Below are 13,907 nucleotides of genomic sequence, written 5' to 3' on the forward strand. Positions count from 1 at the left end.
GGAAATAGGATATATATATCTAAACACTCAGTGGTTGCATTTACATTGCAACGCAATGGGGGATTCTTTTTGAGCCTCTTGAACTCTCAGTCTCTAATTAGCATGCATTTTATTTGTAGGAGGACCTATTTAATAGAAAAATGATTCAGCGACATTTCGGGGACTTGTCAGAAAGGGACCAAAAAAAAAAAATCCTTCGCGTTTAGCAGACAAGGTCTTAAGAAAATCAATTTCAGGAGAATAGTAAGGTAAGCATCTAGAGTGTAATGAATAAAAACATGCATGATATTCTCGGGGATATGGCTGTAGAATGCTACTTGTAGAAACTCAACCCAGGAGAGAGAAACTTTTGCACAAAGAGGAGTTTCACTTGAAATCTCAATAACCCTTCAGAGGGGTGACATCCAAACATTCAAAGAAAGGGAGGAGGAATTTTTATTGTAGAGATGTAGCAGTGGAATAAAGTAAGGAGGCAGGGGTGTTACTCACCTTTCCAACACCAGGAACTCCTCTCCCACGGTGAGTACTGCGGGTACAGAAAGCCTCCTATTAAAAGAGTTTCTCCTTCTGCCCTGAGCTCTGTGATTGGACCTTGGGACCCAATCCCATTGCAGAGAACTTGCTGGATCCACCCCAGTTACTGAGAGGTGACCATTTCCTCAGTGTGAGTGTCATTTTCTCCTAGACCAGAGTTCCTCGATCTCAACCGCGTGCATAACCCACCTCCCTGGGCATCATTTCAAAGTATCAAGTTCCCAGAGATTCTGATTTATGAATCGGATGGGGGCTGCCCAAACTTCGGGCTTCTTGAAAGATCCCCAGATGATTGTAATTGCAGCCAATCTTGAGAAGATGTGCTTAGAGCCTTCAGCTGTGAATGGCCGCCCCTTTCTGTCACGCCAGGTATTTTAAAACCTACCCACATTTCATGTTAAATACAAGTGGCACGTTAAATACAAGAGGTACATCAATAGCCAAGTTCATCAGTTTTACACTGACAATGTTAATTTTTGTAGATATGTAATTATTTCAAAATTTTGGAGTTCAAAGTTTTTGTTTTCGAACAAATATGTATCTACATCTCACTTTCTCATCTATCTGCTCAAGCCTGAAGAGTCTCCAGACCAATATATGATATACTAAATAGAATACATTAAAATATTTTAATACAATAAATAATATAATACACATGCAACATAAGCCATGTGTATAATTTTAAATTTTCTAATAGACACATTAAAAAAGGAAAAAGAACAGGGGCACCTGGGTGGCTCAGTCAGTTAAGCGTCCGACTTCACCTCAGGTCATGATCTCAACGTTTGTGGGTTCGAGCCCCACATCAGGCTCTGTGTTGACAACTCAGAGCCTGGAGCCTGCTTCGATTCTGTTTCCATCTCTCTCTGCCCCTTGCCTGCTCACATTCTGTCTGTCTTTCTCTCTGTCTTAAATATAAATAAAACATTAAAAAAGCTTTTTTAAATAAAACAAGGAAAAAGAATGAGGTGAAATTAATTTTTTCAATATTTACAATATTAATTTTCCAATATATCCAAAATATTATTTCAACATGTAGTCAATGTAATTGGCTACTGGGATATAATAATTGGAACATTTTACATTCAACATTTTGTTCTAAGGCTCTGAAATCTGGTCTGCCCTTCACACTCGTAGCACATTTCAGTTTAGATCATGTACATTTCTGGTGTTCAATAGCCATAAGTGGCTAGTGGCCATCATATGGATTAGGTCTAGACCCAAGGACAGGAAAGTGACCTCTGGTTTTAAAAAGGAGGAGGGTCAAGGGATCAAAAGGGTTGGTCTTCCAGCATTTGGTTACTTCTCTGAGCCTCTTGATATACATCTATCAAGAGTCCTTTAGTAAGAGGAGGTAAGCCATGAACCCTCAGATATAAGAATCAACCCAAGAGCTGCCTTCCAGGTCACAGTACACAGAGGGCCATTCATCCCTTTGAACCCTTCTAGACTGCAAAGTCAGTTGAGTTACCTAACGTCTGTGTCTCAGTTTCCTTATTTGTAAGATGGTGATAACAATAGCACCTGCCTCATAGGACAAGAGTATTTTATTTATGTATTTATGTATTTATGTATTTATTTAAAGTTTATTTATTTACTTTGCAGGGGAGGAGCAGAGAGAAAGAGAGACAGAATCCCAAGCAGGCTCCATGCCATCAGCACAGAGCCTGATGCAGGGCTGGAACTCATGAACCGTGAGATCATGACCTAAGCTGAGATCAAGAGTCAGACACTTAACCGACTGTGCCACCTAGGTGCCCCTTTTATTATTTACTTTTGAGAGAGAGAGAGAGCATGAGCCATGAGATAGAGGGACAGAGGATCCGAAGAGGGCTCTGCATTGACAACAGTGAGCCCATGTAGGGCTTGAACTCACGAACCGAACCATGAGATCATGACCTGAACTGAAGTCAGATGCTCAACCAACTGAGCCACCCAGGCGCCCCAGGAGAAGAGTATTTTAAGTGAGTTAGTACTTGTAATGGATTTAAACAGTATGTAGAAGAAAGGCACACATGTTGCTGTTTAAAGATAAACATTTCCCCACATTCCTCAGATGAGATGAGATGTTGGCAAACATCCTCCTGACAGAAAACACAAGGGGGTAAATTTATTTTGCTTCACTCCTGTAGACTTCATTTGTACCCTGACCCTTCTCTCCCAGTCACCAAGATAGAGTAGGATGGGAAGAACCACAGACACGCGCCTACATCCCAGAGACCCCCTGGCCTCAGCAGTGCTGCTCTTATGAGGAACAGACTTTTCTCTGGCAAGTGACACAGACCCCAAGGAAGTTTGAGTGACCCCACTCCCAACATGGAGAAAATACAATCCATATCCTCTTTCTCTTCCCCCCTTGGTGGAGAGGAGACTTGCAGAATTGCCTGACATCACAAAGACGTTAATCATCTGAACTTCAAACTACACTCAGTCTAATCTGATTCCTATTTCCTATTCCCAAATCCCATATCAACATTTAAATATTTCTATATATTTCTATACAATTCAAGGGGTAAGAAAATCACAAGATAAAGAACAAGAAATAAATAATTTCTAGGCAAAGCCCTGCTTTGAGATACCATGAACTCATGGCCCTTGCTTCTTAATTCTGCATTCCCTTCTTCACATATAAAGATATATATACAAAGATACAAAGGGGGAGCAATGAGTTCCTGAAGAGCTACAATCATGAGGTATGTAAATGGTCCCCAAAAGAACTTTCTAGACAGGCAGTAGCATAATCATTATTTCCCCTTCACACTCTGCTTCTGTCTCTTCCCAACACAACGTCAACACTGATCTATCCATGGGTGTTGATTTTGAACGTAAACAAGATACTTACATTAGGTTAAGTTACACCTTTGTTTTCGAGTGTTCTCGCTGACTGAACCTCCTTGACTCGCTAGGTCATCTTTTCTCCTAGACAAATATGTAGGAGTGATTTAAAATCTTCTCCATGAGGTTCCTGGGTGGCTCAGTTGGTTGGGCGTCCAACTTCAGCTCAGGTCATGATCTCACGACTCGTGGGTTCAAGCCCCATGTCAGGCTCTGTGCTGACAGCTCAGAGCCTAGAGCCTTCTCTGGATTCTGTGTCTCCCTCTCTCTCTGCCCCTCCTCCACTCATACTCTGTCTCTCTCTCTCTCAAAAGTGAATAAACATCAAAAAAATTTTTTTAATCTTCTATTACACCTCCATGATGCTATCTTTGCAAAAAACCTCAAATAATTTATAATCAACCTTTTAGGAGTTTTCGTTTCATTCTAGACAGGTAGATTACATGAAGCAGGTCTGCATTTAGTCCTCACAAAAATGGTGATAGCTTGGATTATTGCCCCCAGTTTTGTAGTCATCCATGTGATCATACAGTAGATCTAAGCCTTTTCCAGTTAGGATTCCATCAGAACACGAGGACTACCGAGAGAGATGTGGGACACAGGGCTTTATGGCAACAATTAGAACGTATGTAGTTGTGGTTGCAGATGCATCTGGTATCACTCTAATGCTACTGAAGGTCAGCCAGGATGGGTGTTGACAGGATAAGCTGCATGTGGAGTGTGGCAGATCATGAGCACGCTGGAACCCTCAAGAAAATCAGTGTCAATTTGTCTATCACCACCTCCCACCTCAATGATATGCATGGTGCTCTTCACTATAGACCTTCAGTAGTGCTGGTGCAGGTGCCAGTGGGCGTGAAGGTGGGCTCACACCCATGGGTGAGCCAGCAGATCCCATAAAACATCTGTGAGCTGCACCATGACAGACACTGCACTTCCCACACTCACCACCTGAGGGTCACTTCCACCTTCTATGTCTTGTGTCAATTTCTGTTGTCATCCCTGACCCAGAACCACAGAGGTAAGAAAATTCAAGGAAATTTCATTCATGCTTAGCTAAATCGACCTAGTGCAGAGCCACCAGTCTGCTTCCCATCACGTTGGTCTCCAAATGCACACCTTTTAACCGTGCCTCCTTTCCAAACACGACAATGGCAAAATCATGGCTTCACTTGACATGATGCTAATACTCTTCAGACAACTAGACATGTATGATCTCTTCTCAGGTAGAGGGTACAAAGGTCTTTTATCCACCCATTGATGTCGAATCCTTTCATAGCTGAATAATCTCTTACTTTGGTAACCTGTCAGGGTAAATCACTGAGATATGACATTAAATGCCTCATAAGCCTTGACTTCAGAGTCAACTGGAAATTTAGTCAAGTCTCTTTTTTAATAAAGAAGGGTAGTGGTCCAGGAGACAGAGACAAGGCAGGAGCAATGCAAAAGATACATGGAAGACACACACCCCTTCATGGTAATCTCCCACATCTCTGGTTTATTTATACTTACCAGCATCTAACACCAATTTCACATTCAGGCAAGTCCACTTTTGCATTCCTCCTGGGGTGTGGTGATGACTTTTTCCCCCATGGGAATGGAAAATGCTAGGTGGTCCTCCCCTAGCCTCCATCCCATGAAATCGGCTGTTCTGGACATGAACAGATAAGCTGGCTTTGACATGGAGTACCCATGCCCCTCGTGGCTGCAGGGTGCTGATGCTGGCACTGCCATGGTGAGTGATTGCAGTGAAACAAGGCTCCTGTTGTGGATATCACAGCAGCGGAAGCTGGAACACATTGTGGTCTGTCGTAGAAACAGCATTAACCCCATATGACCTGGCCTGTGGCGGGATTTAGGGAATAAGACTTGAGCCTCATTCATCAGCCCTATGAATCTGAAACATCGCACTGTTATTGAATACTTGTTTTAAATGAATCAATAGTGATAGATTCCATGACACAAACAAATGGAAAGATATTCCATGCTCATGGGTTGGAAGAATTATTATTTTTTTAAAACATTTTTTTTTTTTTTTTAATTTTTTTTTTTCAACGTTTTTTATTTATTTTTGGGACAGAGAGAGACAGAGCATGAACGGGGGAGGGGCAGAGAGAGAGGGAGACACAGAATCGGAAACAGGCTCCAGGCTCTGAGCCATCAGCCCAGAGCCTGACGCGGGGCTCGAACTCACGGACCGTGAGATCGTGACCTGGCTGAAGTCGGACGCTTAACCGACTGCGCCACCCAGGCGCCCCGGAAGAATTATTATTAAAATGTCCATACTACTCAAAGCAGTCTACAGATTCAATGAAATCCCTATCAAAATACCAACAGCAGTTTTCATAGAACTAGGATAAATAACCAAAAATTTGTATGGAATGACAAAAGACCCCAAATAGCCAAAGCAATCTTGAAAAAGAACAACAAAACTGGAGGTATCACAAAAACAGTATGGTATTGGTACAGAAATAGGCACACAGATCATTGGAACAGGATAGAGAGCCCAGAGATAAACCCCTGCTTTCATGGTCAATTAATATATGACGGAGACAAGAATATCCAATGGGAAAAAGACAGTTTCTTAAACAAATGGCATTGGGAAAACTGGATAGCAACATGCAAAGGAATGAAACCGGACCATTTTCTTACACCACACACAAAAATAAATTCAAAATAGATGAAAGACCTAAATGCGCGACCTGAAATCATAAGAATTCTAGAAGGGGCTCCTGGGTGGCTCAGTCAGTTGAGCGTCTGACTTCGGTTTAGGTCATGATCTCGCAGTCTGTGAGTTCGCGTCCCGCGTCGGGCTCTGTGCTGACAGCTTGGAGCCTGGAGCCTGCTTCAGATTCTGTGTCTCCCTCTCTCTGCCCCTTCCCCGCTCATGCGCGCACGCTCTCTCTCTCTCTCTCTCTCTCTGTCAAAAATAAACATTAAAAAAAAAACTTCTAGAAGAAAACATAGGCAGTAATTTGTTTGACATTGGCTATAGCAACATCTTTCTAGATATGTCTCCAGAGGCAAGGGAAACAAAAACAAAATAAACTATTGGGACTTCATCAAGATAAAAAGCTTTCACACAACAAAGAAAACAATCAATAAAACAAAAAGACAACCTACTGAATGGGAGAAGATATTTGCCAACAACGTATATGATTAGGGGTTAGTATCCAAAATCTTTAAAGAACTTAGTCAACAGTCAAAAACAAATAATCCAGTAAAAAAAATGGGCAGAAGACATGAACAGGCATTTTTCCAAAGAAGACATCCAGATGGTCGACAGACACATGAAATGATGCTCAACATCACTATTCATCAGGGAAATGCAAATCAAAAACACGATGAGATATCACCTCATATGTGTCATAATGGCTAAAATAAAAAACACAAGAAACAACAAGTGTTGGTGAGAATGCAGAGGAAAAGGAACACTCATGCATTGTTGGTGGGAATGTAAACTGCTATAGCCACTCTGGAAAACAGTGTGATGGTTCCACAAAAAATAAACATAGAATTACCATGTGATACAGTAATTTCACTGCTGGGTATTTGCCCAAAGAAAACAAAAACACTAATTCAAAGAGATCTTCTGAACTCTATGTTTATTGCAGCATTATTTACAATAGGCAAATTATGGAAACAGCCCAAATGTCCACTGATAGACAAATGGATAAAGAAGATGTGGTATAAAGGCAAGGGAATTAAAAGCAAAAGTGAATTACTGGGACCTTATGAAGATAAAAAGCTTCTGCACAGCAAAGGAAACAACCAACAAAACTAAAAGGCAACCAACGGAATGGGAAAAGATATTTGCAAATGACATATCGGACAAAGGGCTAGTATCCAAAATCTATAAAGAGCTCATCAAACTCCACACCCGAAAAACAAATAACCCAGTGAAGAAATGGGCAGAAAACATGAATAGACACTTCTCTAAAGAAGACATCCGGATGGCCAACAGGCACATGAAAAGATGTTCAACGTCGCTCCTTATCAGGGAAATACAAATCAAAACCACACTCAGATACCACCTCACGCCAGTCAGAGTGGCCAAAATGAAGAAATCAGGAGACTATAGATGCTGGAGAGGATGTGGAGAAACAGGAACCCTCTTGCACTGTTGGTGGGAATGCAAATTGGTGCAGCCGCTCTGGAAAGCAGTGTGGAGGTTCCTCAGAAAATTAAAAATAGACCTACCCTATGACCCAGCAATAGCACTGCTAGGAATTTATCCAAGGGATACAGGAGTATTGATGCATAGGGGCACCTGTACCCCAATGTTTATAGCGGCACTCTCAACAATAGCCAAATTATGGAAAGAGCCTAAATGTCCATCAACTGATGAATGGATAAAGAAATTGTGGTTTATATACACAATGGAATACTACGTGGCAATGAGAAAAAATGAAATATGGCCTTTTGTAGCAACGTGGATGGAACTGGAGAGTGTGATGCTAAGTGAAATAAGCCATACAGAGAAAGACAGATACCATATGGTTTCACTCTTATGTGGATCCTGAGAAACATAACAGAAACCCATGGGGGAGGGGAAGGAAAAAAAAAAAAAAGAGGTTAGAGTGGGAGAGAGCCAAAGCATAAGAGACTGTTAAAAACTGAGAACAAACTGAGGGTTGATGGGGGGTGGGAGGGAGGGCAGGGTGGGTGATGGGTATTGAGGAGAGCACCTTTTGGGATGAGCACTGGGTGTTGTATGGAAACCAATTTGACAGTAAACTTCATATATTAAAAAAAAAAAAAAAAAAAAAAGTTTTCTTGAATAAACCTGTTCATGTGGAAAAAAAAAAAAAAAAAATAAAGAAGATGTGGTATATATGTCCAATGGAAAATTACCCAGTCACAAAAAATAATGAGATCTTGTCATTTGCAACAACATGGATGAAGCTAGACAGCATTATGGTGAATGAAATGAGTCAGTCAGAGAAAGACAAATACTATATGATCTCACTTATATGTGGAATAAAAAAAAATGGGGGCACCTGGGTGATGGCTCAGTCAGTTAAGTGTCCAGTTTCGGTTCAGGTCATGATCTCATAGTTTGTGGGTTCGAACCCCACATCGGGCTCTGTGCTGACAGCTTGGAGCCTGGAGCCTGCTTTGGATTCTCTATCTCCCTCTCTGTCTCTCTCTGCCCCTCCCTTGCTCGTTCTTTCTCTCTCTCTCAGATATAAATAAACATTAAAAAAATGAACAAATAACGAAAAAATAATTGAAAAAATAGATTCTTCAATACAGAGAACAATTTGGTGATTGCCGAGGGGAGGAGTGTAGTGGGATGTGTGAAATAGATAAAGGAGATTAAAATCACACTTATCATGATGAGTACTGAGTAATGTATAGAATTGTTCAATAATTATATTGTACATCTGAAACTAATATAACACTGTAAATTAATTATACTTCAATACATAAAAAAATAGTGATAGCTTTGGCTGATGCCATCTAAAAACCACAGATTAAAAAATTTTTTTTAAACGTTTATTTATTACTGAGAAACAGAGAGACACAGAGCGTGAGCAGGGGAGGGGCAGAGAGAGAGGGAGACACAGAATCTGAAACGGGCTCCAGGCTCTGAGCTGTTGGCACAGAGCCCCACACGGGGCTCGAACTCACAAACTGCGAGATCATGACCTGAGCAGAAGTTGGTCGCTTAACCAACTGAGCCACCCAGGCACCCCCACAGATTTTTTTTTAAAGGTTTAATGTATTTGTTTTGAGAGAAAGATTGCATGTGCTCACATGAGTTGGGGAGGGGCAGAGAGAGGAGGGGCAGAGAGAGAGATAGAGACAAAGAGGGAGAGGGAGTGAGGGAGAGGGAACCCCAAGCAGGCTCTTTGCTGTCAGTGCAGAGCCAGGAGCAGGACTCCATCTCATGAACCATGAGATCATGACCTGAGCTGAAATTAAGAGTCAGAGCTTAACCTCCTGAGCCACTCAGGCGCCCCTAAAAACAACACATTTAATGAATGGTTGGTTCTGGGGCTGATAAGACAGGGAGATAAGGATAGATGTCTCCCAGATTTTACTTGAGTTACTGAGTGGAGGCTGGTGTCATAAGCAAGGAGAGGCTGAGCTTGTGTGGGTGCGTACATGCGTGTGTGTGTGCATGCGTGTTGTGTCAATGTGACTTTTGTATTCACTGTATTACCTCAAGGTTCTATGCCTTCAGAACAGAGGTGGGCCCTGGAGGGCCGGGGCTGCGATGCTTGATGTTACGGCACCAAACTCATGCTACCATTTATTTAGGGATCGCCTTTACCTATTTAAAATACCTCTGTGTTTATAATCAGCTGCATCACACAGAGTCTTACATTCCCTTTGACCTTGGCCATCTCTTGCTAAAGTCCCTAGGACGGGTCCATATACCCCGTGTCAACAGCTCTTCATTTATTTGCTTCTGTGGCCTTTGTAGACAGCGGTAGAATCATACACAGTTCTTCAATTTCAGAAACAGCTCTTACTTCCACTAGGATTTCCCTTTGGTTGTCATATATCAGTAGCAGCATGAGGGCCTGGCCAATTAGGCCCAGACAATCAGACAATTTTTAAAAAAATGGTGCATACATTGTAATTTTTGAGATGCCTATGGCTGAAGAGAAGGAGTTTCCCTAAGGACTGAGAAGATAATCGAATGTTCCAACCCAGAGGAGGAGCCAGACAGGTTTTGTTGGCAGTGTTTGTCTTTCTCTGCCTGACTTGCTTCACTTAGCGTGAGACCCTCAAAGCCCACCCATGTTGTGGCAAGTGGCAGAGTTTGGAGAGCCTACTTGGAATCAGGTGACTTACATGGTGGGTTCTAGTTCTCCTTCTGAGGGTCACAGTCCTGCGTTGTCCAGGGGATTCATCTGCCTGCCTGCTGGCAGGGACTTATGGCCTGGCTCGGACAGGTTCTAATGGCACTGGGCATTCTATTGAATTATTTTTTGATTGTGGCTTCTAATCAGTTCACCCACTGCTCTGGACACATAGTTCCTCTTTTACGTACTCAATCACCTTTGCAGTCTGTGTCTGCCCGTCACAAAACTCACTTATTCCAACAGAAGTCTGCTTAAATCTATCTTTCTCCCCTGTTGCGCATCGACTTGGGGATGTTGCTTATCAGTTCTGTCTCACTGTCTTCATTTATAAGTGAGGATGTTAGAGCCCTAAGAATTATAGGGTGACTAAGTGAAAAAATGTAATGACCAACGCATGGTACCTATGATTCCAGAAATCGATACATACGAGATTATTTGCCTTTCTAGTTGTTTTTCTGAACTCAAAGGTGTGTGTGTGTGTGTGTGTGTGTGTGTGTGTGTGAATAAACAACTGTACACTTCATGCATTTGGTTAGTTAGCTAGCCAGCTAGTGTTCTTAGTTTTATAGTTCAAGGCACTGACAGTCATTATACACTATCTTTTGATTTGAATCCTGGATCGGCCAGTTATAATCCTGTAAGTAACATCAGTCAAACTGAAATGTTAATTGTACGTCCGTCAAAATTAATACACCTGAGATTGAATACAAAATAAATCAAATGAATTCACATTTAAATGTCAACACAAATCAATATCATCAACCATAGAACCAATGAGCTTGACTGTTAGGATATATAAATTTTATTTAACATAGGCTATGGATGGATTTCAATATGCTATGTATGATGGCAAGGGGTGGCTAATTGCAGCTACATCAGTGATTCTCAACCAGGGGTGACTGCACCCCTCGGGGGACATTTGGCAATGTTTGGAGACATTTCTGGTTGTCAAAATTGGAAGGTGCTATTGACATTGAGGGAGAGGAGGCCAAAACATCCTACAGCATATAGGACGGTTCCCTTGGTAAACAATTGTCCATCTCAAAGTGTTGACAGTGCGGAAGTCGAAAACCCCGATTCTAGATGGTCTAGAACACAGTCTGTGCATTAGAATTTCCTGGGTGAGATTTTGAAGGCTCCTGATTGCCTGAAGCCTACCCCAGACCAATTCAATTAGGATCCCTGAAATAGGGCCCAGGTAATTTCAGTGTGTCTCATTTTAAAGGTTGAGAACCAGCCACTGGTAATCATAGTGGGAGTCATTCTACCCTGGGCAGGAAGACGTGCCCCCACCCAGGGTCCCGCCCGTTGGTCATGGAGCTTGAGTCAGCGGAATAATTCTTTTTGGAGATTTTGTTTGCAATGAATATCCACAGGCTGCAGGTAAGCCCTAGCCTAAGAGAAGTGAGTACCAGTTCCTTTGGTTTTGGTTTCTTCCCATTTACAGTATTGTTTTTCTTTTTTTGAGTATAGTTGACACACGGTGTTGCACTGTTTTCAGGGGTACACCACGGTGACTCCACAAGTCCATACACTGTGCTGTGTTCGCCACAGTGTCATTGATATATTCCAATTCTCATGCCTATTTAAGTCAACAGCAGTGCTTGGTTGAGTCTCTACCACAGAACTTTGGAAGCTTACATGGGCAGCCTGAGGCTTTTTGGAAGGGTTATTGAGGTCCTCGAGCTGAAATCTCTGTTAAGTACAAGAAAACAGATTTGGAGTAGACAGCTGCCAGCGATTTCATCTATAATGTTTTTCTTATGTTATTTTAAAGTGTTCTGCTGAGGTGAAAATTACCCTGTAAAACCCACCCATTTTAAGTGAGCAATTTTTGAGCAGACTTAGAGTTGTGCAACCATCCCCACAATCCATAGTCAGAGCATCTCCCTCACCCCCAAATGTGCCCTCGTGCCCACATGCGGTGTCCTTGTGTTGTGGCAGGGCACCCCTGCCTGTGAGCCTCCGTATTCCATCTGTAATATGGGATGGTATCCTTGATCCCCAAAAATGGGTGTGGTGTCAGTCATGTAGACAGAAGGAGAGTCGTCTGCTCATGGAATTTACGGGTTTGTAATCCACACCCCCCCAATACTTGAAATGACAGAGCATCAAGGAAAGGGCTACTGCTAATTATATGGGCTGCATCTAACAATTCTGTAGTTCTAGGCTGCAGGCTCCAGCTTGCTTGCTTGCCAAAGGCACCTTCCTTTTTACTTTGCAAGGACAGAGCCCCTCAGGCTATTCAGGCTCAGCTCCAAGTTTATCAATGCCTGGTCTTCCTCGGAAGTCATTGACCCCTGTTTAAAACAAATGCTTGCACTCCAGGCTGAGGATCCCTACCTGGAGACCTCTGGGATTCGGTTCCTCCATGAACCCACTTGCTGTCCTTCTTCTAAGGCTGCCTCTCTCCATCTGTGCACATACCCATTCCTTCTGGGTGGAAGCAACCATTGTCCACAGTGGCAACACCAGAAAGAAAGACGTAACCAAGGGTGCGTCTGCTGCCCTGATGAGAGGGCATATGACCCAGGAAAGGAGCCTCAGTGTTTCTGGCATCGCAGGGCTCCACGCAAAGCTGGAGCATATCAATGGGAACTGGAATTAAATGACCTACTATCCACCGTTAGTTGAGCAGGGGCAGTGTGGGAAGCAGAAGTCTTACGATACTCCCCAGTCATGGGGTTCTTAAATGTGCATGTCTTAAATGTTCTTACACATTCGTATGAAACCAGGAATTCCTCTCTTGCCTCCTTCTCTGACTTTGTCGCGGTTTGCATCCACTCTGTCCCTCGAGATGTTATGCACCATCGCCTGGGTGGTCCCTGGAGCTAACCTCGTCTGTGCACCATTCAGGCTTGGGTGTTCACCTTGCTTTCCACACGGCTCTGATACAGTTTTGCTGTCCTGGGCTACCTTGTCTAGTGAGTGAGTAGTTCTCGGTGTTAACTGAAGAGCTAGCTGGTGGTCTTTCAGTTATGCGAGAGCTACGCTATTGATCTGTAAGCGGCACTCTGGATGGAACTGGATGCTGACTTCCTGCCTGTTTCATACTGTTTTTCTGTGTGTTTGGTCTTTAGGTACAAATCTTTTCCTCCCAACGCACTGTCTACATCTAAAATTCCATCGGACTTCATCTTCCCTCACGTTGGTATGCTTGTCAAGGAACCTCACCCTGCCCTTCACCTTGTGGGCACTTAGAGCTGGAACCGAGGGTCCCATTCTCCCACTTGGGTCCCTATAAATACCCATACACATCCCATGTCCTCTACACCTGTGTCTCTTGGGTCTGGCTTCTAATGTCGTAACCTTGCTACCTCCCTGAGATGGCTTCCTTCAGATCTTAGCTGAAAAACGTAACCGATATAGTGTGTTCTCCTTTCCTGACTATGACCCAGTGATCCCCTTCTAAGACTTTTCCCGCAAAACCAAACACCTCCTGATGAGCACTGGGTAATGGATGGAAGTGTTGAATCACTATAGTGTATACCTGAAACTAATATTACATTGTATGTTAGCTGGAATGTATTTTTTAAAAATTTAAACTCAAGTTAGTTAACATAGAGTATAGTCTTGGCTTCAGGAGTAGAGCTCAGTGATTGGTCTCTCACATAGGACACCCAGTGCGCATCCCCAAAAGCACTCTCCTTAACGCCCATCACCCATTTAACTGGAATTTAAATAAAAACTTAACAACCCTCCCCAACCCCAAAGGCATGA

Source organism: Panthera tigris, chromosome E2, assembly GCF_018350195.1.
Source record: "Panthera tigris isolate Pti1 chromosome E2, P.tigris_Pti1_mat1.1, whole genome shotgun sequence".
NCBI lineage: Eukaryota > Metazoa > Chordata > Mammalia > Carnivora > Felidae > Panthera > Panthera tigris.